This window comes from Xiphophorus maculatus, chromosome 21 (assembly GCF_002775205.1).
Source record: "Xiphophorus maculatus strain JP 163 A chromosome 21, X_maculatus-5.0-male, whole genome shotgun sequence".
NCBI lineage: Eukaryota > Metazoa > Chordata > Actinopteri > Cyprinodontiformes > Poeciliidae > Xiphophorus > Xiphophorus maculatus.
Genome location: NC_036463.1, coordinates 23,145,848 through 23,172,875, shown reverse-complemented (window position 1 = coordinate 23,172,875; position 27,028 = coordinate 23,145,848). Strand labels below are relative to the sequence as shown.

Below are 27,028 nucleotides of genomic sequence, written 5' to 3'. Positions count from 1 at the left end.
ATAAGCCGCCATGTTTTTCAGTTTGATATAGTTTTCGACACATGATTCCCAACTCTGTGGATGTGCTAGGCCACACTGTCTCTGGAGGTTCTCAAAATGTGCCTGAAGGTGTTCATCTCCACACTGAATGTTGTTAGTCTCTGTCACAAACTGTCCCAATTGCTCCTGGGAGACTGGGAAACCACAGTCTGTTCCACCAAACCTAGGAATAGAAGAAGCACAGTAAACATTTAGTTATATTTACATTTCTTCACTAAACTGTTACTGCTGTGACTATTGTTGTAACCTGTCTAAATGATTAATTGTATTTAAATTTACATTTTAGAAATTGTCATCTGAAATGTTTAGAATAAAAGGTGACATACTGTTAACACATTGTTCATTATTTTTACTTTGGCAAATTATTTTTTAGAGTTCCCAAAGAGGTTTTAAATTAACCACATGTTGAAGACAAAAACAACAAAAAATTACCTGTGAGGTAGATGATACATCACATCTGGTTTACCAGATGGACAGCAAGATTGTTTAACAGGTCTTATGGTATGTTTATTCCACCTGTCCTTGCATTCATCAAGATCTCTCTGTAGCATATCCATGAAGACAAACCGCACAAGGCATGTGTGGTCATGACTTCCATTGAAGAGATGTCTTTCCTTCAAATCGTTCATGAGATCCATCCAGAACTGAGATCTACAATAAACCAAAATTATAAGATAATTATATCAGCAGAAAAAAATAGGACTAGTTTCTATGTCATGAAAATATTTAAATATATGTTGACCTACAAAGTTAAATATAATGTAAGCAGACATCAACTGTTATACTTTAAATGTTGAGCTTCTGATTCATCCATTTCAAATGTTACACTATAAAATTAAGTTGTATATAGCACAAAAACATAATGGTCATTAAGAGATATGCAAGTACTTCATTTCTTCTGACAAAGTAGAGGTAATCGAGTAAAATGTTGCATTATAATTTTGAAATGTTTGCTTATCCAAGAAGACTACTAAATTTATTCACCTTTTCAAGGTCTACTACTTGATATTTATACAAAAATTACAATAAACTGTTGACAAACTCACCTTTGTTTTCTGAAATATGACCACCAGCTTTCGATGCGTTGGTTGGCTGTTGAGGAGCCATACATATGGCTGGCAGCCCCAGCAAAGTCATCAGTGTGTGATGACCTTAATGTACAATGCATTGCCACCATTGTTCCATTTTCAGTGCCACAGTCTGTGCGGAGGCGCATTGGTATCTTCCCAAATTCTGAGACACATTGCACATAGTTTTGAGCAATGACTCCAGGATCATTATTGCTGGCTTGACACACTAACCATAGCACCTTCCGAGAATACCCATCTATGCAACCACTTATTGCCAAGCCATAGGGCTTTAGTTTGTCATAACCATCTGCATGCCATACATAGTTTGGGCCACAAGAACTATAAACTCTTCTTATAAATCTTCGTCTTGCACGCAGTTGTACTCCTGAGGGGTCAAGTTCTGCCATCAATGCCATGACATCGTCTCTTCTGACAGTCAGACAATACTTCTGTCGGAGTGTCTGCCACATCAAGCGATAGCCATAATGCTGGCCTGGTCCCTTTAGCTCTTCTTCAATAGCAGCACGTACCAAGTGAGGCGGTGTGTAACTTCTTTGTCTAAAGAGTGATAATTTTTTTAATTTGCTCTTTAAGGAGCGAAGGCTTATTTCAACATTGTGAAGGTTTCCCAAGAAATCCAAAATTTCTGAATGACTATAGCCATCATGAAAATACTTTCTAATCAGGTCATCTTCTGAGAGGGTGTCCAGCTCAGATCCTGTGAAACAAAATAGAGCAGAATATCTTTTTACTGCCCAACATCAGGGAAATTAAGTTGGCACAGTAAAAATGTTACACAATTCAAACAATTAAGTTCACACCAAAATAGAATCTGTGTAAAAACTTAGTAACATACAGTACAGTAAGGGCAAAAGTTCTGTGCTGTTATTAAACGTAGCTTATAAATAGTCTACTCTACAAAACTATGTGCAGTTAGGCATGATAATTTTAAAAAATATTTAAAAAAAAATAGAATAAGACCATATTTATTGAGATAAACAGCTGGGATATATATCTAAAAAAAAGTGTGGCTTGTTAAACCAAAAGTACTTCATGAATATGTGCGACATCAAACGCGTTGCTAATTCAAATCCAGTAGACCATTATTAAAGTTACTTATCCAAATCACTGTGCGTTGCTATTTTCTTTTGTAATTTAATTTAATCCCTATGTACGTCTTGGGGAGCGACCGCCCTTTACATGTGACAGTTATCTGCGGCGACAGAAACATAAACAATACGGGGAGGAGGGAGATGTTGTTGCTGGGAAAACAGGAACTATTTTGATCATCTGTCCTCAAAGTCCGATTATTATTAGCGGCTTTGGGCTTCTTTTTTTCTGAAATCGCTTTCAAATTTCATGAATCACGGGTTTAAGTTTTTGGGCTTGGTTTTGATCCTGAAGTTCTTATTTTGACTTGGAAATAAGCAGAAACATATAAGCCCCGTAATTTGTCTGACATCCAAGTAGTTTTAGTCAGGACTTCCAGGTACATCTATTCCTGGATGATCCATCTTGCTGAGCCTTTGGTAATGTCAAGGTAATATTTGTTGTGAGCGACCTTGACTTTTGCATTGCGCTCCAGAAAACGGCAAAATCGAGACTAATATGAACAGCGCAATAAACGTGAAAGCAGCCATGAATGAACGTGTCCGTAAAGTTGCCCAACTAAACGCATTTATAATCTTTAAGTGTCACAAATCTGCGGACAGGGCCATAGCGCAGAACCTAGAGGCCGAGGTAGGAGGGGGCTCTACAATCTTATTTATAGTTATCCAGACAATAGTGGAAATCACAAAAACATACACAAATTACTAAGGTTTTTTTGTGTGTGTGTGTGTGTGTAGGTGTGTGTGTGTGTGTGAGTGTGTGTGTGTGTGTGCGTGCTGTTGTAACCATTAATCTCCCGTTCAGTTCAACCTTATAAGCGGAGATACATACTTGATATTACTATAATTTAATAACTTGCAATTAATTATTTGCAACGTTCAAGCTTTTCACAAGTGGTGGAGATAAATAAAAAAATATGTAACTTAGTGAATTTCCAAAAAAAGTAATCACTAATCTACTTTTTCAAGTAGTAATAAGTATTCGATTTAAGTTAATTTTTACAAGTAACTAACCCATCACTGCTTACCAGTGTCTTGAGCTTGTGCCAAGATCTGCACATTCTTCCCACATGAAAAACAGAAAACTTGAATTGTTCCTAGATTTTGTCCACAGAAACAGCAAAACATGGCCACCTAAAAAAGGTAAATGGTATGCACATAGGTATAGTTGAAACCAGATATGTACATACACCACAAAAAAAACGAAAAAGTTACAAACATCACTATCCCTCTTGTGACAGATAGGTGATAAATCGAATTCACTATCTATCTATCTATCTATCTGTCTGTCTGTCTGTCTGTCTGTCTGTCTGTCTGTCTGTCTGTCTGTCTGTCTGTCTGTCTGTCTGTCTGTCTATCTATCTATCTATCTATCTATATGAGTGTGTAATTTATTTATTTTTTCTTGCGGTATGATTAGCATAATTGCTTTGCTAATTCGGGCAAGCATCTACGAGACCGAGCCCAGAACGGTATGACTGACACAAAGTCTATCACGCTACCCATAAATTATTCTGTTATTCTATAATATTATAAAAGACGGCGTATCTGAAAAGAAATATAGTAATACGTACCTTTACTTTCTTTCAAATTTATTTCTCTGAATCTTGCATCTGGTCCCATAGAAATGAATACTATTTTCTTTGACTCCCCCTAGCGGTCTGGAGCACTTCCGTTTTCAACACTTTTTGTTTGCTGCATTTCATTCGGGGGTGTTTGCGTCTCTCTTTTTGTTTGCTGCATTTTATTCGCTTTTTGCTTGCCGCATTTAATTTGTGCGCGTGTTTTTTTTTTTTTTGTTTGCATGTTTTCTCTTTTGCTGCGCATTTGCACCTGTCGGCCACCGTACAAAAATGAATGTTGTCCAGACGCAAACAGCTAGCTCACTAGCTAGCTAGCAGGTGTATTAGCAGCTAGCTAGCGGTAGCTACAACAGCCTCCAGTCGCAAATCGCAGTTTTCTGCACAAAACTCAGACATTTTCTACTTCACTGAATATAAGTGTTAATTAGGTTAGGTTCTTAGGTTATTTGCAGCAAACAGGATGGTGTATCGGTCAGGATACAGGAAGGAGGACATGAGATCAAACTTGACTTGGATGCGAACTGGTTTATTCGTCGTGATGCTCAGTGTTGCCAGTAGTTTTCCGTCATCAACTTAACACTCGGAGCACCACTTCTCAAGACTACAACATGAATGCGGTCTCACATGCTGAGAACGCAGCAAACTGACCCGGAAGTATATTAAATTGCTCCCATGAGCAGGGCACAGCACTAAACTCCGACTTACGTCACTTCCTAGGATACTCTCTAAACCAACATTACAAAATAAAATACAGAAATGTCAGCGCCTTTTATACAGCCGCCCCCAAATGTGGTTACACATTTGCTAAACATAAAAGGCTTTATCAAGTCTTGGGGGACTTCTGGCTGTCCTCCTCAGTGTCCTTTCCTTCAGCTGGCACAGCTGGTAAAACAACCAACCGAGCAACTGGTCTAGTGTAGACATGTTCACTAACTTTCACATCCGCTGATCTGATAAGTCCATCATCACTGCGGTGAATCTTGGTCACATGACCTATCGGCCATAAGGCGCGGGGCAGCTGGGGATCCACAATCATAACAATTGCTTTCTGCAGAAGTTCCGGAGGGCTTGATTGCCATTTGTGTCTTGTCTGTAAGCCAGGATATTCTCTGATGAATCTTGCCCAGAAGTGATCAGCAAGAATCTGTGAGTGCCGCCAACGTCTTCGACTGAGGTTTTCTATCTCTGGGTAGACCACCTGGGGTAGGGATCCATCAGGCCGCCCCATGAGGAGACTATTTGGAGTCACAGGGTCCACGTCTGCCACGTCAGCTGATACATATCCCAAAGGCTTTGAGTTCAGTATCGATTCCACCTCCAGAAGAACTGTAAGAAGTACCTCCTCCTGTAGAGGTTGGGAACCCACACAGCTTCGGAGAGCTGCCTTCACTGAACGAACCTCTCGCTCCCACACTCCGCCAAAATGTGGAGCTGCTGGGGGATTAAACTGAAATTTAATCTTCTGGGAGGCTAGCTGCCCCTGCAGCGTCTCTGACATGTTGGCAAAGGCTTCTCTGAGTTCCCGGTCTCCTCCCTTAAAATTGGTCCCACAATCAGACCATAGCTCTGCAGGCTTTCCCCTTCGGGCGATAAATCGTCTCAGGGCCATAAGGAAAGCATCTGCATCCAGGCTACTTAGGAGATCCAAGTGTACTGCCCTCGTTGTCAGACACTTGAAAATGATACCCCAGCGTTTCTCCTGCCGTCTTCCTATTTTCACAATCATGGGCCCAAAGCAGTCAACACCAGTGGAGTAAAAGGCGGGCTTGTACAACCTAAGCCGAGCGGCAGGAAGGTCAGCCATCCTCGGAATTGAGGGTTGCGCCCTCCAACGCTGGCACTCAGGACAGGTGCGCTGGTATTTGCGTATTGCTTCTCTTCCACGCAGTATCCAGTAAGATCTCCGTAACTCTGCAAAAACCCGTTCAGGGCCTGGATGATGGAGATCAATGTCGTATTTCTGGATGAGAAGACGTGTGAAGGGGTGAGTAGGATCCAGGACAATAGGATGCAGTGTCGATCCGTCAAGACCTCCTAGACGTCGTAATCGACCTCCTACTCTGATAAGGCCTGCTGAGGTATCCAGTTCAGGTGCCAACGTGAGTAAGCGACTTCTGGATGAAACAGATTTCGCTTCGGCAAGTAAACGACATTCTTCTGGAAATGACTCCTGTTGAGCTCGCCTAAGGAGAGCCTGTTCTGCAGCCTGATATTCCTCAGCACGAGGTGAAGTTGAGAGCGTTTGTCCTTGAAGTTCCTTAACAGAAGCATCCAAGAGCTCCTGCCATGTCTTGTACTCCATTTCATCCCAACAGATAGATGCGGAGGTGGTTACTGTTCCACAGAAGACAGCCTTTCGGAGCTCTGATTCCTCATTAAAGGGCTCAGAGTTAGGCTTCTCTGGCCATGTGTCGGGACTGTGGAGCAGAAAGGGGGGTCCATCTGACCACCTGTTTGGCACTTTGAGTTCTGCCAGAGCCTTTTCCCTTGTCAGGTCATCCGCTGGATTACTTTCGGAGTCTACATAGCGCCAGGTACAGTTTTCTGTCAACTCCTGTATCTCAGCTATCCTGGCTCCTACAAAGATTTTATAGCGACAGGACTGCGAGCTCAACCAGTTGAGGACAGTTGTCGAGTCTGACCACAGAATTATCCCTCTGATAGTCGAGGTGAGTTCTTTTCTCAAGATACTGCCCAACTGTGCTGCCACCAAGGCTCCACAGAGCTCTAGGCGAGGGATAGAGAGGGTCCGTTTTGGAGCTACACGGGAACGAGCTAGGATGAAGGTGAGATGAACCTGACCGCCGCACTCCTCAGTCCTCATATAAGCTACAGCTCCATAGGCTTTCTCAGATGCATCTGCGAAGATGTGCACTTCAGGGATGTCCTCTTCTAAGTTGGTTTGAGTAGGAGCATAAGCGCGTGGGAAGGTAAGCTGAGGTAGAAACTTAAGCTCTGCCTCCCAGTCATTCCAAGCTTGAAGGAGTGTGGATGGAAGGTTTGAGTCATCCCAACCATGCTTCTTATCCCACAACTGCCTAAGGAGGAGCTTGGCCCGAGTAGTGAAAGGTAACAGATAGCCTAAAGGGTCATACTGTGTCGCTAGAACTCTATAGATGTTTCGAAGAGTTGGCATGTCATAGGTCACAGGTCTGTGCTTATAGCCCAAAGAGTCTGTATTCCAGTCCCAACTGAGCCCAAGTGTCGTCTCTGAAGAGTTGGATTTGTCTTCTGCTAACCACAGATCCAGGCTTTGAGATCTCGCTTCAGGGGGCAAATGACTCACAACACTGGGGTCGTTGCAAGCCCACTGACGTAACTCAAAGCCGGCTGATTTCAGCAGTTCTCTCAGTCGGTCTACGAGGATTTTGGCTTCTTCAGGTGAACTAACACTTTGTAGACAGTTGTCTACGTAGAAACACTTCTCAATGGAGAATCTTAGGTAGTCATCGGGCTGGGTGTGTTCTGTCACATGACGCTGTAGAGCGAATGTTGCACAGCAGGGGCTTGAGGTTGTCCCAAAGGGTAGGACCTGCCACTCAAAGATTTTAGGAGGTTCATCCACCTTCAAATCCCGCCAAAGGAACTTCAACAGGGGGCGATCCTCCTGGAGAAGAAGTACTTGATGGAACATCCCCTTGATATCGCCACTCACAGCTATGGGATATTCACGGAACCTAATTAGGACTCCCAGTAAAGGGGCTCCAAGTGTGGGACCAGGCAGCAGAAACTGATTCAGGGACTGTCCAAGGTATTTATGAGAGCAGTTGAAAACCAGGCGATTCTTCCCATTATGACTGACGAGATGATGGGGAATGTACCAGCTCCCCTTTGATGAGGTGTTTTGTGTTACTTCTTTTACGGCCCCAGAATGAATCAGCTTCTGTATTTCTGCTCTGTAAGCATCAGCCTGGTGGGAATCCTTTAGTAGGCGTTTCTCTGTGCTTCGAAGCATGGCCATGACAGATTCCTTTGGTGCATTCAGTTGTGGCATCTGTGCATGACGGAGGAGAGGTGTGGCATACCTCAGCACGCCATCCACCATTATGCGAATCGTTTTAGCTTCGAGTAGAGCCACAGCTTGAAGATCCTGCTTTGACCGGGTCACTTCCTTTTCAGATGTGTAAGGCACTGCATCCATCTGCCAGAGCCGCTCTACATGCTTAAATAACTCATCCGATTGGGAGGACGTGTATAAGCTTAGGGCAGGCTGGGTTGGCCGCCCCATCAAAAGACTTGGTCCCTGAAGGGTCCACCCCAGCCGAGTATGGACAGCTGCTGGACTGCCAGGTGGGCCAAGCCGAACCGGTTCTATGGGGGTTATCAGGTGCGGCTGGTCTGAACCAATAAGGAGCAGTGGTTCGACTCGCTTCAACGCCGGCACTGGGATCCCTTGCAGGTGTTTATACTTCCTCCGCAGCTGATCAACAGGATATGTATGATGAGCTAAGTTGAGGCTGTCAGCTGTAAACGCTCCCTCAATCTTGTGTTGCAGCCCAGGATTGGTAGCTGCAGAGACACTGAAAGATACGTTACGTCCATGTAACATCTGAATATCGTAACGGACGGTGCGTAAAGGAAGGTCCTCGGGGATGCCCACCAGACCAAGGATTTTTGCAGCAGCCGGGAGCAACATGGTTCGCTCGGAACCGTCATCCAGGATTGCAAAGGTATCTAGAGTGTGTTGCCCATAACTTAGAACCACAGGTACAATCTTGAGCAAAACACGATGGCCGACCCCATGTCGATCTAAGTAGAGGGAACCTGACGCTGAATTGGTAAGGCAACTTTCTTCCTTTGCAGAGACACCCGTGTCGTATCTTTCAGTTCTGACATTTACCTCATGAAGAGCCAGCAGGTGTTTTCCTTGGCAAAGACTGCAGGGTTTCTTCAGTGTGCATTGAGCCGCTAGATGATTTCGGGCACAACGCCAGCATCGTTTGTTGACTTGAATCCAATTCTTTATTTCTTCTTTGGAGAGCTTAGCCACACCATCACATTGACTGAAATAATGTTCTGTGCTCTCGCAGTAAGCACAATAGGCTTTGCTCTTATACTTCCCTCCAACTCGACTCTCCTTTGGTAACAGGGAAGTGTGTTCTGAGGGTCCTTTCACATTATGTAGGACTGTTACAGTCTGTTTGAAGGGATGGGCATCCGCCTTTCTGCAGGTCCGTTCTCTGCTACCCATCCCACCAGCTTGGCTATCGAACCCTTGACACCATGACTCCTGGCGTAGCCATTCAGATAAGTCATGAAGGGTGTAGGTGGTGCCAGGCTGTTTGAACTGATGTCGACGAAAGTCAGCTCTTTGCTCTGGAGGGAGCTTGCTTATCAGACGGGCAACGTGAGAGCCACAATTCAGTTCCACTTCTCCCTCAAGTCCTAGTGTTTGCAACAGACCAACTAGTGACTGCACCTGGAGAGAAAACCTTTGGAAAGCTACTATATCACCTCTCCTTATTTCTGGGCCATCTAGGACACTTGCAATTTTCCTTAAAGCAAGCTGATGAGGTTGTCCAAATTTATCATGGAGGGCAGCCATGGTATCAGTATAAGGCTTTGGTGAATTCAGGTAAGCATCAGCTATTAGTCGAGCTTCATCAAACTTAAGATGGTCCACAAGTATTTGATACTTAAAGAGCTCGGTTGCGTTACGAGGGAGTAGGTTCTCCAGGGCCATTCGGAGCCTGGCAAACTCAGTAGGATCTGAATGAAGGAACTTCGGGATTGTTGGTTTGGGCCCCCTATATACTGTCTCAGATGAAAGAGGTGGGGCTGAATTATGCCAATTCGACATCTCACACGCTGCCCCCGTCACTGAAGTATGGGGTTCAACCTGAACAGGGTTTGGTTGCAGCAGGCCTACATTTATTGATGCCCACTTTGAGGATGGCTCAACATGTTGCGAAGAAGCGTGGAACACGTCTCCTCTGTGCTCCTGAGGGATGCGTGTTGGCAGAAAGGATTTACGGGGCAAAGATGCTGTATTAGGCGGGGGGTAGTACTGTAAGCCATAATCTGAATACTGTTCTTCAACCTTTAGTTTGGAGAATCCTGTGTACAGCTCCTCTCCCGGTTCAGGCCACGGAGGTGGATCAGGCCACTCCTCCTCATCTTCATCTTTAATCGGCCTTGTGTTAGTGGTGTACACCCTTTCTGAGCTGCTCATAGGGGGCTGATAAATGGGATATTTTGAGGCAGTCAGCTGAGCCATATCCTTTCTCAGTGAGTGAGCAACTTCAATCAGTGCTTTGATATCACTCCTTGCTTCATTAAGTTCTCTCAGGCCCTCCTGTAGAACTTCCTGTGATTGAAGTAGCTTCTCTCTTTCCACCTGCAAAGCTCTGAATCCTGTATGAGAGGGTTGGATGGGCGTCTCCAGCAGGTTGTAGGGGAAAACTTCAGGTGTGAGATCCCTAAAGTTCCTCCCTTGTTCACTTCTCTCCAGCTGAGGAGAAGTTGGTGCGCAGGTTACATCACTATCACCGTAGCGAGGTGGTGCAGTGCTATACTGAGGTTGGTGTTCCACATGTCTTGGGATAGGCGGTGGGATTTCCCAATGTGGCATTTCTCTAATGGAATGATGTGTGTACTCAACTTCAAAGTCATCAAATCGGCTTGGTCGGCGTGACTGCCGTTTAGGTCTCACATCAGGGAATGACGCTCTGTCTGGCTCCATCCTGATAGCTTCTATCCGGCTCGAAGGACCAGTGTTAATTAGGTTAGGTTCTTAGGTTATTTGCAGCAAACAGGATGGTGTATCGGTCAGGATACAGGAAGGAGGACATGAGATCAAACTTGACTTGGATGCGAACTGGTTTATTCGTCGTGATGCTCAGTGTTGCCAGTAGTTTTCCGTCATCAACTTAACACTCGGAGCACCACTTCTCAAGACTACAACATGAATGCGGTCTCACATGCTGAGAACGCAGCAAACTGACCCGGAAGTATATTAAATTGCTCCCATGAGCAGGGCACAGCACTAAACTCCGACTTACGTCACTTCCTAGGATACTCTCTAAACCAACATTACAAAATAAAATACAGAAATGTCAGCGCCTTTTATACAATAAGAGATGAAATATTTGTGTCACAACAAAACTTAAGACCTGTGATTATTGTATTTAAGACAAACTTACATATTTAAATGAGTTTGAGACATTTTTAGGGCTGCAACTAACTATTATTTTAATAAACAGTTATTCTGATGATTTATCAATTTTAAAAACTTGACATATTCTGAGATTTTCAATTTAACTTTTTAAAATGTGTTAGATGCAAGTAAACAAATACTAATTATTTTCTTATTTAGAAAAGTAATATTTTTATTGCCCAAAATGCAACAGCATTACATTCCTTTAGTGAATTTGAACCAAGAGAAGCTAGAACTATTAAACTTGATGGATTTTGGCTAAAAATGTAAAAATATTTTTGACAGTTTTGGCTTATTTAGTGCTCTGAATATGTTGTTTTTTGAGAAAATTGCCTTTTGTGGGGGAAATATTTTTGCAAGTGGAACTAGAACTAATAATGTACATAAAACAAGCTCTTATAATTTGTTAAAAGTTACTAGTAAGTGAGTTTTGTCTTATTTCAGGTGCACTAAAATATTTACAATAGAAACTAGACAATAAATAGTTGGTAAGATTTTGTGTTTTTCTGGGATTTGAACCTAAGAGCTACTGACGATATGAGATGGAGACCAAAATGAACAAATAATTTATATAAAATCATATTTATTAATGCATAAAGTTCTTATTTTCCCAGATGTTTCCTTCAGGATACAAAATTAAAGCATTCAAGTTTCTTAAGTTCCAAACATTTCCACAAACAACTAAATGAGTAAACATTCAACATGTCCGAACTGCTTCATAAGTTACTCCAAATGTTTATAAATACACAAGGTAATAAATATTAACCTTCACTGTATCAGAACAGTAAATTTAGCTTTACCAAATAAATAATTTAACTTATGAAAGAAACTAAAAATCCTAAATTAATTCAATATAACTAGGCTGTTTGCTCCAGTGTTGATGAAACATGATCAGTTGTTTTCGCCGGAGCCGGAGGTCATGAAGGTCACGAAGCTCTCGTCCTCCTCGCTCCCAGAAAACGAATCGCCGGATGAAACCCCGGAGGCAGAGCTGAAGAAAGGAGAGGAAGAGGAAGGGGGAGGAGTGGAGGGAGGAGGAGTGGAGGGAGGCGGAGCGGAGGGAGGCGGAGCGGAGGCGGCGGAGGTGATGATGGAGAGGAGGGAGACCGATGGTGGAGAGGAACTGGCCGCGCTCTTTAGAGCCTTCGCTGCCCTGTTAGAGGAAACGTAGAAAACAGATTATAGACGAGTAAAACAGAAGGACAAGCGACGTTAGGAGCTTTTATTTTAGACAAACCTGTATTCGCTGATCTTCTTTTTAACCCAGGGAGCCGTCACCTGACTGCAGTAAAGACCGCTTTCTGTCTGAAAGCTGCAGGGAAAACAGAATCCACATTTTATAAAAGTCCAATTCAATTTAAGAATCAAGGTTAGCATCTTAAAATCACACAAAATCTGACCAAGTATTTATGTCTAGATTTAGTGCAAATTTCTTATATCACATAAAATAAGACACAATTAATTTGCAAGTAACTTTTGAGCAAGAAATAAGAGCTTATTTATGTAAATAAACTGTTGATATTGGTTTAAAAAAATACTAGTTCCACTTATAATAAGATGTTTTTTTATCTTATAAGTGAAATAAGCTGCTAGTGGAACAATTTTAAGAAATCATTGACTTAAAACAAACTCTTATTTCTTGTTCAAAAGTTACTTTTAAGTTAATTTAATCTTATTTCAAGTATTATAATATTTGCACTAGAAAGTAGAGAAAAATATATTTTTTTATATTTTTGCAGTGTTGAGTCTCATTATTTAGCATAATCTGAATAAAGAGTGTAAAATTCTCTCATTAAAGATCTGATTTCATTGCAGCTCTTTAGTTTTTGGATTGAAAATACTCACATGATGGCCTGGACACACGGATAATTGGCTTTCTGGAACAGGAATCCCAGGATCGGCTCTGTGATCTCATTCCTGTTCACTTTCTCACAGCAAGTGGCTAATTTCTCATCTGAAGATGAAGATTTTAAAAAAAGCTCTAAGTCTCAAATCATTTGCAAAAAAAATCCTGCTTCATTTTGAACCAGTCTTACCTGCGTTTCCAGAAGCGACCACCCAGACGACGGTGACCAGCGCAGCCTTCAGCAAACCGTCAAACCGGATCATTTTCACTGACTGAGGGAAGAAGTGGAGAAAGTGTTTGGTTCTGGTCAGCCGCCTCTGCTGCTCTGCTGTGAACTGACGGCTGGACGGACGCCGCTTCTACTTAACCGACCGAAAGCAGAAGCGGCTCCCTGGTTAGTCATCTTCCGATTCCCTCAGCTCTGAACATGTGAATGAAGGAGATGCTGACTTCAGGGGAATTCCACCAAATGACCCAAAAACTTTACTGTTCGGAAACGCTTTCATCAGAAAGGTTCGCTCGGAAAGTTGAGTCAAAAATAGGGAGCTCCTCGCTGAGGGGGTGTAAGGAATCATCGAAGGCAAAAGTCCAAACATCTTTAATGCACTTAATGATGGTGTCATTCACACAAGCCCGGCCCGGTCCGCTTTAATCAGCTCCAGTTCATTTATCTGAAACAGTCTGGTTCATTTGGGGAGGTGTGAATGGTAATCGAACCAAAAACATCGAATCTGCTCCTTCAAACCTCGGGCTCAGTTCGGTTGTAGTGAACTCTGGTGCGGTTCGAATGCATAGAGAGGGGCATTCTGGGTAAATACAACCAAAGCAAACGTGCTAACCATGCTAGCACTAGCAGGAGAAATGGTTATTAGTCTTTTACCAAAAACAAAAGAGAAATGCTAAAATAACAACCGCTAAAATCTGATGCTGCTACATTTTGCTCAGGAAGTTGCGCTCAGTGTCTTCGGAGGTTTTTATGTCGTTTCCTTTGGTGGTTCTCGGAGCAGCGCCCCCACAGGTGGGGAGGGGAACAGGTTGGTTTGACCCAGCAGAGAGAAAGAGAACCAGAGTTTCAGGGCTGAACAATGTGACTCTCATCAGCACTGTGATCTCATTGCTGTTTTACTTTATTTAGGCCTTTTTGTTCTGGGTTCAAATCCCAGGCTGTGGTGTTTATGCAGGGAGTTTCCATGTGTATGCTGTGATTCTCTCCAGGTACTCCTGCTACTGGTTCTATGTTGGGTTAGCTGGGCTCTCTAAGTGTCTCTGTGATGAACTGGTGACTCGTCCAACTAAAGGATCCTGAGTCCTGCTGTCATTTCCCGATTATCTAAAATTCAGTTATCTTGTAGATTAATAGAAAAAATATCTATTTTGTTGTCATTTATTATTATTAAGAATGTAGAGAAATTTGGTGAAAAAGACTAAAACAGAAAATTTTATCTCCAAGCTGATTGCCTGATAATCTCTGGTTGCAAAAATCTGATTTTTAATCCAAGTTAGTCCTCTAACTAGGGAGAAATCACACATCGGAGTTTATGCAAAATGTTAAATTTCTCATTTATTTACAGGAATGACAACACAAACGTAGCTAAACGAACAATTGTTCCTTCTTTAAATGTGGGATTGGTCTGCAGTTTAGTATTAAATCAAACAGTTATGTCTCATAAAATTCAACACATCGTCACATGTTAGAGTCCCATCCTTACCACAGAATATCAGGACCAAACTGAGAGAAAGAAAATTTACCTACAAGAACAAAATCAGAAGATTACAATAATGAAGTCATAATAATATGAGAATAAAGTGTAAATATTATCTGAATAAAGCCAAAGTAACGAGAGCATATAGTCATAATTTTCCAAGAATGAAGTTGTAATATTACCAGAATAATGTCAATTTACCAATATTCCAAATTTTAAGTCGTTATTTTCTCAGTTTCACAATTTAATAATTAAAAAATGCTTACAGAAACAAGATGCATGTGCCAAATACTGGAGAAAAGCCATACAAACAGGCCTCAAAGAAATATAATAAATATTCCATCAATGTCAAAAATAATAGAATCAAATATTCAAAGTATTAAAATTTACTTACAAATCTTATTTTCCTCTTTATTTTACAAAACATCCACACAAAAATAAAATACTGTAGCTACATTCTGATGTCCTGTTGCAGATATATTTTACTTTTTACTCTTTTTTATTGTAAAAACCTTTATTTCACTCTGACACAGTGAAACCATGGAGAATAGAGGAAATGTCATCGTTGAGGTTAAATGGAAAACCTCAGAGAGGAGACAGGAAATGACTTGGCGTCGGTTCATTCATGTGATTCACCTTCAGTTTGTCCTGCAAGATTTAAACCGTTCAATATTCCAACCAACCTCTAAAAATGATTACAGATTCATTTTAGTGAACTTTACTGAATAAGTTCCTCTCCGAACAGTTCAGACGAAATTGATTCATCGATTCTTTTGCGAAGTTGGGATAAATTTCTCTGAAAATGTTTCAGCTTCTCACTTTCCTCAAGTTGGAAAATGTTCTCCAGAACTGAGCTCAGAATTTCCCTTTTTGTCCAATAACTAAACTTTTCACATTATTAAAACTTCCTGATCATTTTTTTATGATATATCATTAAGTACTGACATAAAATGTTGATTATTTAACACAAAAAGTTTGATTCCCAGCCACTAAAACACAATTTGTTCTAATTTCTGATCTGTCTTGTAGAGTAAAATTATTTTTCCTTCATCAGAGTCCATCTTTTCACATGCTTTAAAATGTAAAACACACATTTCCTCACAATGCAAACATATTTATCCTCAAAATTAAATTCAGCTTATTTATATTGCATCGATTCACAACAAATGTCTGAATGCAATTTACAAAACATCAGTTTAGAAATATGTTTAATTCAAAGTCAGTTACATGTTTTCAAAGTTCAGTTTATTATTCCAGTTGATAAAAGGTTAGAGGTCAGCAGCAGTCAGATAATGTGTTTCAACTTATTTCTGCACAGGTTTTGGTAGCAAACAGCATAAAAAATGGGATGAGCTGCTTTACATCTGCACAAACATAGATTTCTTTTAAAACCAAACTTTAAACTTCAGGAGTATTTCAGTTTAGATAATATTAGAACCCAAACTGCTGCGTTTGGGAAAAACAGAAGACCGGAAAGAAAAACAAAAGCAGAAGCAGAAGAGGGAAACTGTCGGCTTTCTTAAGTTTTTAAAGTTTCTGTCTGGAGCTCTTAACTTTAAAAAAGTTTTTTAATGCAAAAGAGCAGATTGAGGATTTAAAGACAGTCGGTTTCAATGCAAAGCTAAGAAGACAGAAAACTTGAGACCAAACTCAACTGCAGCTTGAAGTTAATCGAGACTAGATTAAAATAACTCCAGCTTCCTGTCTGATTTTCTCATTGACCGTTTTTTATTCTCAGTTGCAACACGTAATATTTCTGCCAGCTATAAATGCAGAATGGACTTTTCATCTGGAGAATTTCCCCTTTTAAAAAGAGAATATTTCGGAAACCAGCGTTTGAGTAGCACAAAATACTTTCCCAGACCTAAAATAACCCCAAAAAGCTGCTTGTATTAAATATTAATGCCGGTTTTAGAGATCTGGTTTAAATACGACACTTTCAATGAATTTTTGTTTTGAACTGAGTTGTTATTCTGCTGCAGAAAGCATTTCTGAACAGAGAAAATCCAACTGCAGGAGGCCAACAACTCATATTACTCCCACTCTGACAAACTATGATTTAAATTCCTCTTGTCTCCATTGAGACCCTGCTGTAAGGAAATGTTGCTGAATGACTCAGTTGTGATCAGCAGTAACAATATTTCATATTTTGTAGGACTTTCAGCTCTGAATGTGCGAGGAATAATAACGAGTTTTCAGAAAACTAGATACAAGTAAATAATGTGAGAAATTCATTAAAACATCCAGAAAGAGAAACTGAATTTTCTGCCTTGCACAAACATTTTACACCTTCCCGTTTAGATCAGCTCTCTTCTGTCAAGCGTTTTATTTTAACACTCTGACCTGCAAACCAAGACTTCAAAGTTATCACCGTACGCCGCTGAAAAATAGAAATAGCAAACTAAATTTACTGCTACAGTTTGAATGTGCGAACAGGAAACGTGTGAAAGCTCAGGCTGCTAAAGAGCTAAAGGCCTGTAACCATAGCGATGGGAATCAGCTGAAAACCAACTGAACTGACATGACACCTCATTTCTGACACTAAAACTAAAACGTTTCGCAACACTTTGCATGAAACTCTTCCTTATCTGAATTCATCCTTCCTAGAATCTTAAAAACAAGATTATTTTTCAGATGTTGTACGTGCCGCACACAGGCGAGACGTTTTCATTTTCCTGTCGCAGAGTTCACTTCTGTCGCTTGTGGTTGACCACACATGCAGAAAGCTGATGCAACAGAAATGCCAAGCTTGATTAACTGAGGGACGGACTCTGTGCTAAACCAGGGTCAATAATGTCACAAATTTTGAATGCAATAAACCTGAAGTTGTGCGAATCTGAAAGACTTTAGCTAAAAGTTTCTGTTTTGTTGCTCCAACCTTCATCTTGAGACCAAAGATCTTCAAATACTTGTTTTTTGTTTTCAGTCATGATCATAATTTGGTGACTTCAGGTTTGGTTGTGCAGGTTTTAGCTGAGCTCGGCGTTTCATTGATGCAGAAATGGAGCCGTAAATCAGAGGAACATTTTGTGGTGACTGCTGCTCTCTTTCAGTTTCAAAGTGAACACTAGAAAAAGAATAATAAAAATGTTAATTCAAAACATTTATTAAAGTTATAAAAAACACACTGAGTTAGTTTGAAATGACTGGAATGGCTTGTGTTATTGCAAAACACTCAGTGGGAGGATAGTCTGGCAAACTGGTGCTTCTGGAAATGATGTCATGTTTTTAAAAGTGTTTAGAAAGGAAACTGTTTAAAAATAAAAATAAAAACTGAACTCATCTGTCTGCTGTAACCTGAATTTGGGCCGACGTTGCAGCAGCCCTGCATGCAGCCGTCATCACGTTTAGGCCCAGGGGTTCAGTTACAATAAAAATATTCCAAAGAGCACCAGGATGTCTCTTCCTGAGGACGGCCTAGTCAAATCACGCTACCATCAGCGGAGAGGCAGTAGAGCCTTTGCAGCAGGTGATTGTGGTGCGTCTGCACTCAGAGGTAAAAAAACATCGATGACAGGAAGATATTCTGCAGGAAACAGATGGATAAAAATCTTACCTTATTTTTTATCTAGTTCCAAATGCAAATATCTTATTTCACTTGAGCAGCTGCTTTAGGGAAAGCAAAAGAATAAAAACTCTCAAGGGGTTTAGTAGCAGACCACACACATTCTGGACACAAACTGTTCAGACGTCTACCGTCAGGTCTGCGCTACAGCCAGTCAGCTAATCGACTAAAACCTAAAAACATGTTTGAACTTTTCTAACCTCACATTAAAAATGTGTTTCCACACATGAACATAGACGAAGACGCCACTCCTTCAGTTTTATTTCCTCTATAGTTGTCATATTTATGCTGGACCCATTTTTATTCTGTTTGATTCAGGCAGTTTCAGAATCTTTTATTATGAAAGTTTATACAGTATATTAGTATTTTGTTTTAACCTTACATTTAAGTATTTATTTGTTGTTCTTATTGCTGTTTTCTCGCTTCACTTTATTGAATTGTACGACACTTTGGTCAACATCTGTGGTTTTGATGTGATATATAAATAAATTGACCTGCTTAATGTTTGAATTTGTGCAACAAGCAAATAAAACTGATTCAGATTCTGATCTGCAGTGACATAAAATTGTTTGTTTTGGTTTCCCTTTTAAAATAAATGAATGCAGAACCAAATCCTGAGTTAAAAGGTGAATATAAACCATTTTCAAATTTGCAGAAAGGCTATCATGTCAAAAACAGAAGAAAAACCTTCCAGAAACGCTTAAAATTTAACACTAAGTGTAGGAAATGTGTTGCGCAGCGAGCAACAGACAGTAGCGCTACATCGAACCAATACCAAGAATACCCACAGACATGAACAGAAACCGTAACCAAGACAAAACCGTCGCTCCCATCACAGAACTACAATCTTTCTTGTGGCGTCAAAGGTGAAAGCAGCAGCGCTGTGCAACTATTTGACCTCTTACTCATCCGTCTGAAATGTTTCAGATCATCAAACTATTTTTAATGTCAGATAAAACTACAATAAAGTAATTCCCCAGTAAACATGACATTTATTTCAGTAAAGCCATTTACTTTGGAGATCATTAAGTCTATTTGTCAAACAGCAGATCTATTATGCAAAATTAACTTTTTGCACATTTTGATTATTAGGCCCGAGCAGCAAAGCGCTGCGAAGGCCTATTGTATCTGTACTGTTTCTTATTATTCTAACGATTCTGCCCCCCTCTTCGTGCGCCTTTTTGGGGGCTTTATCATATTCAAAAACTCACCAAACTTGGCGGTCGCGTCTAGGCGGTTTAAAAATTTTGAATTTTAAGGTCGCCGCAAAAATCGCAAAAAAAATTGCTCAACGGCGGCAACTAGCAATTTTCAAAAGACCCATTGCTATTCACTTACTTCATCGTAGAGACTTGAAATTCGGTACAGTTGTAGAGCTCACTAAGACGCTCAGAATTTACAAGTAATGTCATAGTGCAAGTATCGCAGGAAGTCGGCCATGTTGGATTGAAGGTCCATTTTGGACCCTATTTTGGCCGTTTACAGCCTTCGTATTTGATCGAACTCCTCCTAGGGATTTCGATTGATCGGCTTCAAACTCGGTCAGTCTGATCATAAGGCATGTCTGATTTAAAGTTATCAAATTGGTGAGTTTTGGAGCATGTTGAAGGGGGGTTACCAGGGGTCAAAGTTCACCTACACGCCATGAAACAAAAACCTCTTATATTTCCTATACAAAAACACATAGAGGGACCAAACTTTCAGTGATTGATCGTCATCGGGTGTCCTAAAATACCCTGCAGTGAAATTTTTTTTTTATGTAGGCCACGCCCCCTGAGAGCAGGAAGTGTAATGTTTTACTGTGAACGGTCGCTATCTTAGCCCTTTGACCTAATCAACATGAAACTGTGTCCAGAGACAGAAGACATGTTGGTGTGTTGTGGATTCCAACCCCGACCGGCTGCGATGAAGCAGGTGGGCGTGGCGGCGTTGCGAACGCCATCGAATTTTGTTTGGCTCTGAATTCCACAGTTTCGGGGTGAGCTGCTCCAAACTCACTAGGATGGATCCTTATCCATCCCCGAACAGGAATCCATAGCGATATTTGGTGGGCGTGGCCTAATTTTTCTACATTGCCCCATAGAATATTTTAAAAAATCAGCCCCAAGACATGCTTTGACTTAGAATTACGAAACTTGGTACACACGTGTATCTTGTCAGGACGTACAAAAAAGTCTCTTAGAGCCATGCTCTAAACCCAACAGGAAGTCGGCCATTTTAGATTGAAGTTCATTTGACCTCGATTTTGACGTTTACAGCCTTCGTATTTGATCGAACTCCTCCTAGGGATTTCGATTGATGGACTTCAAACTTGGTCAGTCTGATCATAAGGCATGTTTAATTTAAAGTTATCAAATTGGTGAGTTTTGGAGCATGTTGAAGGGGGGTTAGCAAGGCTCAAAGATCCCCTGTGATTGACTGTGTAATATGTTACACAGTCAATTACAAAGGGGATTATTTTGTCATATGTAGGGCAATGCTGCCCTCTGGTGTCGAATTACTGAAATAATGAAACTATTTCAGTAATTTCAGTAATTCAACACCAGAGGGCAGCATTGCCCTACGGAATGACAGTTCAATGTTGAATTGAAGAGGAAAAAATTAAATAATTTGTAATTCTAACACAAAAACTCACAGAGACACCAAAGTTTGAGTTATTGATCATTATCTTGTGTCCAATAATATCCAATGGTCAAATGATGACATCACGTAGGCCACGCCCTCTGACAACAGGAAGTCTTGTATTTTTCTGTGAACGGTCGATAGCTTCTGCACCAAACTTTGCACGAGTGACCCTGGTGGGATCCTTGACGACCCTATGTCATCATATTATGACGTCATCTAAGCCCCGCCCCCTCAGAACAGGAAGTGCCGTTTTTTTACTTGGAAAGCTCCGTTTATGGCTCTCTTGACCTAATCAAGATGATTCGGATGATAAACTCTGTCAATGCTCGCTGCTGGCTGAACCTTGTGGGCGTGGCCAAATGGCGAATATCAGTCCCTCGCCATATTCATACGTTTGGCTCTAATTCACACATAGATCATCTGATTGGCGCCAAACTGGATATGTATGACCTTTGTTCACCTCTAAAGAGCCCAACGGGTTTGAAATGTAATTTGGCTCCACTGCGCCCCCTAAGTTAATACATCGGCTGTGTCTCCTCGATGCATCGACCGATCTGCACCAGATTTTTTGACAGTCGTCGGGGAGCGCTGCCGAACGCATTCACGCGTGTCGCCTGGTGGACGGGCGTGGAAAATGCGCGACAGCTTCTGCGGTGGCTAGCGGGCGGCGGTGCTGGAAACTGCGGCAGAGCTTCTGCGGTGGGGAGTTGGCTGCGGCTCTGGAAATTGTGCGAGAGCTTCTGCGGTGGCTTGAACCCCCGCGGTGGCCAATAGGCCGGAGCGGCGCTTGCTGCGAGGGCCGCCCGAGGCTGCTTGCAGCTTTAATTCTGTTTGGGTCTCAACCGCGTCTAAAAGGCTCTTATTAAAACCATCCAGATGTTTTTTGGTGTCTGGAAAATGAGCCTTTTCAAAAACCTCCCAATGGTTGAGTCACATGTCACCGTTACCTAGCAACTTAAGCTAAGCTGCAGCGCATTAGGTCAGCTGGTTTTACCACTGTATGTGAGGTACAATGGCTGCTGTGAAAGATAAGCAGCAACTGATGAATGATTTCTCCAAAAACTTTAAACCAAAACAATTTCAATTCATCATTTAACAAAGGCAACAGCTACTTCTTCCTCAGATCGATTTTCTTTCACTTTAATATATAAAATTACTTAGAAACTGCTTTTTATACTTGCATGGGTTGTTCTGGTTTAACATTAAAACTCTTTAATGAGCTGAACTTTATTCTGAAAAGAGTTTTTCTCCACCAGCTGAATTTTATTTTTTGCTTTAACTGTAACTACAGAAAGTCTTCTGATATTTTTGAGAAGCAGACAGTGGAAAATTGGTGTCATGTACTCATGTAACAGGAAAGACGACATTTCCTTGAAACCCCTCGATGACTTCCTTCCCGCACTTCATGTGTTGTGACTTTAGCTTAAATCTGCTGAGAAAGAGGAAGAAGTTTTAGCTTTGGACGGATCAAACGGTCATGTGACAATTATTCATCAACTGTTGGCGTCTTTTAGCTGGACTGACTCCATTATTCACAGGAAGCGGCGCCGCCACACCCATCAGGCCTCAGTTTGTGATAACGAGCCACTTAAATGAGTCAGATTAGTTAATACATATTCAGCAGTAATGAGAAAGAAAGTCTGTAAGTTTAACTTGCATATTTGTCCTGGATGTGGTCAAGTCTCCTGCTGAGGAACGGCGCTGAATAAATTAGCAGATTTTACATTATGACAGTATTTCTGCTTAAATACATTACTGAGAAAAATACTGCTAAATGTAAGCATTAAAAAAATCATGAGTTTGGACAAGATCAAAGTAAAGCATATCAAAATAAATATCCTAAAAGTGGCACAAATGCATAAAATGCTAAACATTGGTAGCATCTTTTACCCATGAACTGAAATCTAAAGATTATGACACAAGTTTCATAACAGCATCATATTTGTATTGTGTTAAAGTAAGAAAAAAATGTATTATAAAAATAGACGAGGGGAATGAAAAAGTAACTAAATGCATAAAAAGAACCGGTTGCACAATCACAGGCTGTGTGCCAGTCTTTGGTACCGTGAGATTCACGCTGATGTGCTCAGATAGCAACGTCTTTATCTGCAGTTTTATCAACTACGCAGCTTTAGGTGGTTTTTAGGATCTCTAATGCCAGTGGCAGCAATTATACTAACGGTTCAAATGAAAAATTGATAGTGAGAAAAGTATGAATATATGTAAAAAAAAAAAAACTGTTCTGCACAGGGAGCGATTTATTCAACTAATCAAACTGTCACGTTTTTAAATGACTTAAGTTAGCAAAGAATCTATAATGTAATTAAGCCAAATGTCGTTTTAATAGAATCGTCTGTGAACTCAAGAAATATGATCATCAGACTTAGACGTACCAGCAGAAATACATCTAAATATATTTGCTCTTATTTAAAACTGATGCAACATTCAGTTGCACACTCTTCACATACTCGAGCTTTTACAGGCCGAGGATCACTTACCCCGTTTAACAAACCCTCACAGACCACCTGACTTAAAACTGCCCCACAATAAGACAACATCTTAATTAAACATCTGAAATTAAAATGTTAGGCTCTTAACTCACTGTCTTTGTTCCGCCTAATGTGAAAGGTTGCTCTGTTATGTAAATGTGACTGGCCACAATAAAACCTTCTTCAGTTATTCACAGGTTCTGAAAGTACGGATTCTAAACTTTCCAGTAAAAAAAGTCCTTTACTACGAGTGTTGTGTGAACTAATAACGTTTTAGGGCTTTGTAATTTAGAAGCATAATAAATGAAAAAATAAAACATTTTCTTTCAGCCAGTAGATAGCCCAATGTAAATAGTTTTATTCCAGGTGTTAAGATGCAGTTAGTCAGCATGGGGCGCAGCGCCTAGTTACAGTCATATCGCACTCAACATGACAGTATTCAAAAACAAAAGCTCTGCATTTCATCCTGAGACACTTTCCACCGATATCTTCGGGTTTTCTTTTTAGTAACCTGGTCTTCAGCCATTTATCCGTTATTATTTTAAACACAATCCTTTGGTAAGCTAGCTGTAGAGCTGCACTTTGAGCCGAGGTCACCACAAATAAACGTTTTTTTTAAATGCAGTACCTTGCAGACCCCTAGGGGGCGCCCACAGACCCTGCCTTATTACTGGGTTTCAGGTGACGTAGCACCGACGTCACCCAATGCCGATGGAAGGCCGGAAGTAAATGCAGCCAATTTATTTGTGTCGATCCAGCATCAAAATGCCTAAAGTCTGAGTCCTGTACGGTTGTTCCGACCGTTCTAATAGAGAGGAACATAAACGTTATTATTGTGTTTCGAAGGTAGTTGGTCACAAGGGAGTTAATTTTAAAAAACTTACAGAAAAAAGAGGAGAAAAGTGGATCAGCAATCTAAAAACAGGAGGTGCGGAAACTAACAACGCCAGAGTTTGCAGCGCCACTTTCTAACAGGTAACGATCCATTGTTTAAATTGTATTTTCATATATTTTATTGGACAGTTACTTAGAAAGCCAAGCATTCATATGTAAGGTAAGATATATTATTTTTATGCCGTAGCGTGGTTGTCCTCAGAGTGCTAATGTTGTTAGCAGCTAGCTCAGTGCTGAGTCACGGACAGAAAAGATCATGTTTATTCAGTGGGACTTTCATGCTAAAAAAAGAAAAGCTAAATAAATGAAATATAAGCCAGCCAGCCTTACAGTCACAGTGAGCTGTGACCATCCCCACATGCTTCAGCTCCAAGCTCATAGAAACAACATGGGTTAGTTTGTAGTTAGCGGTAGCATCGTTATCATAGACTAATTACTTAAAATAGCACAATTCACCACTCATCCAGCAGAAACAAGTCGACAGCCGTTTAATGTTTCTTTTGATCCTAAATGTTTGACCCAACTTGAAACTAAATGATTGTATTCTCCAGGCTTTTGAAAACTTTCTTCTGGCTCGTATAATATGAGGTCTGCGGCTCCAGATAGTTAGTTATGTGGATCTCCTCGATGTGGGTAAATCCTCAGTATTATGAGAGAAGTTTTTTTTACTGAGATAACACGGATCATATCCTAAACATGTATTTTTTTCGAGATGCCTCGTCTGTTCCAGCCTATTTAGGACATTAGCGTACTGTTGTGATCAATTTTGCTTTGTTTTGAACCAGAGAAATCCACTTCCGGCCCTCCATCTGAATTTCGCGCGTCATCTGGGTCACGTGTCTGAAACCCAGCAATACTGCGGATGGGGCAGAAACAAATTTATTCATTATTCTACAAAATATCCTGAAAGCATCATAATCCTAACAGGCGAACATATTGATTGTCTTCGTCTTTGGGTTGCCAGGTTTGTCCGTCCCAACGTGTGTGTATGGAAAGTCTGTAGGTTGGGGGGAAACAGCGTAGATGTGATGAGCGAGGTGGTGTGATGAAAACCGTAGGGAAAAACCTCAAAGCCAACGCCAACAGTGCAGTACATGTTCATGCTGTCACTTCATGCAGCAACAACCTGAAAAATAAAACACATTTAGAAAAAACTGATCAATAAACAAAGGTATGTACAGATGGAGGTTTTGCAGATTCACCAAGTAATTTTGCTCCACTTTAGCTTCTCTATGCTTCCTTCTGCCTAAAACCTGTTTGGTTTTGTAGTCATCCAGAAAGTGGGTATTTTCTCACCACATTGTCATGAGACCAGTCACTCAGCAGCGTTAAGGAGCAGCTCGGTCTGAATATTTTATAGAGACTACATGCAAAAATGTGGTTGTACAGTCAGGAAGTGAAGAATTTATAGAGGTCAGGGCTGAGTACAACATGTTGGCCTAAATATGTTGAGATTTACCTATTAACCCAAACTTGAGTTATGTAAAAACTCATAAGTACTTGAAAATTTTTATGTCTTGCTGTTATGGATTGATTAATGTGCAGTTATACAAGAGATATCTGTTAAAATATTAAGTAGAGCTAACACCGTTAGCTGGAGCTAACATTAAAACAAATAGGAAGCTAATGAATGTTTGTTTAAAGTAATGACGATGCATTGCTACATTGTGGCAACAAACCGTATATATATGAAATATTTTGACCCTGATGCTTACTGTAAACATAGTTAGAAAGTCAAGTTCTTTGCAGGTATATTCTTCTTTCCGACATTTTCGGATAAATCTTTCCAGTAGTAACCAGTAGTATCTTCATTTCCTCTGGTCGTTTCTGCATTACTTCAACGCACTCCGGTTCAAATTGAAAGGGTCGACTGTTATTGTGCAAAAATTAGTGTTCAGGCTGGACGGAGTTAGCATATAGAAACTGGCATTTATGTACCCAGAATGCAACGTAAACAAGATGGCGACCTCCGTGTGACAATATTCTATATATGGTAAATGTATAAAAGCTAAACAACCTACAGTAAATTTTACTGCATTGTTTTTACATCTGAAAGAAATGTTTATTATTACAACTAATCATGGATTTCTTGAAGACTTGGGCCTTTTGCTGCTGATGAACAGCCAATAATGTTACATATTAACAACATCTTAGACTTTTGTCTCGACTTTATGTAGATCGACCTGTTTTATTGGCCTTCTAATCATTATTGTGATCCTACTTTCCAGGTGGGTTGAGAAATGTTTCATTAGTTCCTGAATTTCTTTAGATTGTGGTATGATGTACGCTACAGATGCATTAAAACAAAAACAAACACTCAAAAACAGCTTCTTCCCAAAAGCAATTAACACTCTGAACACTCACATGCACTAATTATATGGAGGTTATATGTGTATGTATATTTAAATCTAACTGATTGTAAATAATATATTGTAAATAATGTAAATATCAACATATTTATGGTTATATTGCATATATTTCCAACATTGTTTGCACTGTTGACGCTGACTTTTAATTTCATATGTGTGCAGTGACAAATAAATTGAATTGAATTGAATGTGCTACATTGTGAGATTCTTTAGTCAACTTCCTGTTGTCAGAAACATTTTGTTTAAGTGGTTAATTGGTTTTACAGTACTAGCTGTCAATTTAGTCTTTAGAAATGTGATTAACTACAAGTAATTTATGATTTTCCAAGTGGGTGACTGTTTTTAATCTGGGGGAGTAAAGTTTCTAGTGTTTGCAGGGAACAGAAGCAGGCACAGCTTGTGTTTTTTTAACACCAATGCCTCGGTTTGCAGCAGAAGGTAAGAATGATAGTGAAACCGCTTTAACCACAAGTTTCCTTGGTGTTGGTGCTGATGTTTATCTAATAGTTCTGTGTAAAATGTTGAAACTGATTTACTATAAGACGAAATTAATCACAGGCCTGTTAGAAGTAGTGCGTCC

At 40.5% G+C, this 27,028-nt stretch overlaps 1 long non-coding RNA gene across 2 annotated transcripts; it reads right to left on the bottom strand.

Moving 5' to 3' along the window:
- Nucleotides 1-124: 124 nt before the first annotated feature.
- LOC111606191 lies at nt 125-3,812 on the bottom strand. 2 transcript variants are annotated; one of them, XR_002751946.1, is made up of 3 exons: nt 3,793-3,812; nt 472-690; nt 125-202 (listed from the first exon to the last, which is right to left on the bottom strand). It is a non-coding gene; the product is annotated as an uncharacterized LOC111606191 (long non-coding RNA). The 2 variants fall into 2 exon arrangements; XR_002751947.1 differs by lacking the exon at nt 3,793-3,812 and adding an exon at nt 2,226-2,344.
- Between the last annotated feature and the right edge of the window lie 23,216 nt (nt 3,813-27,028).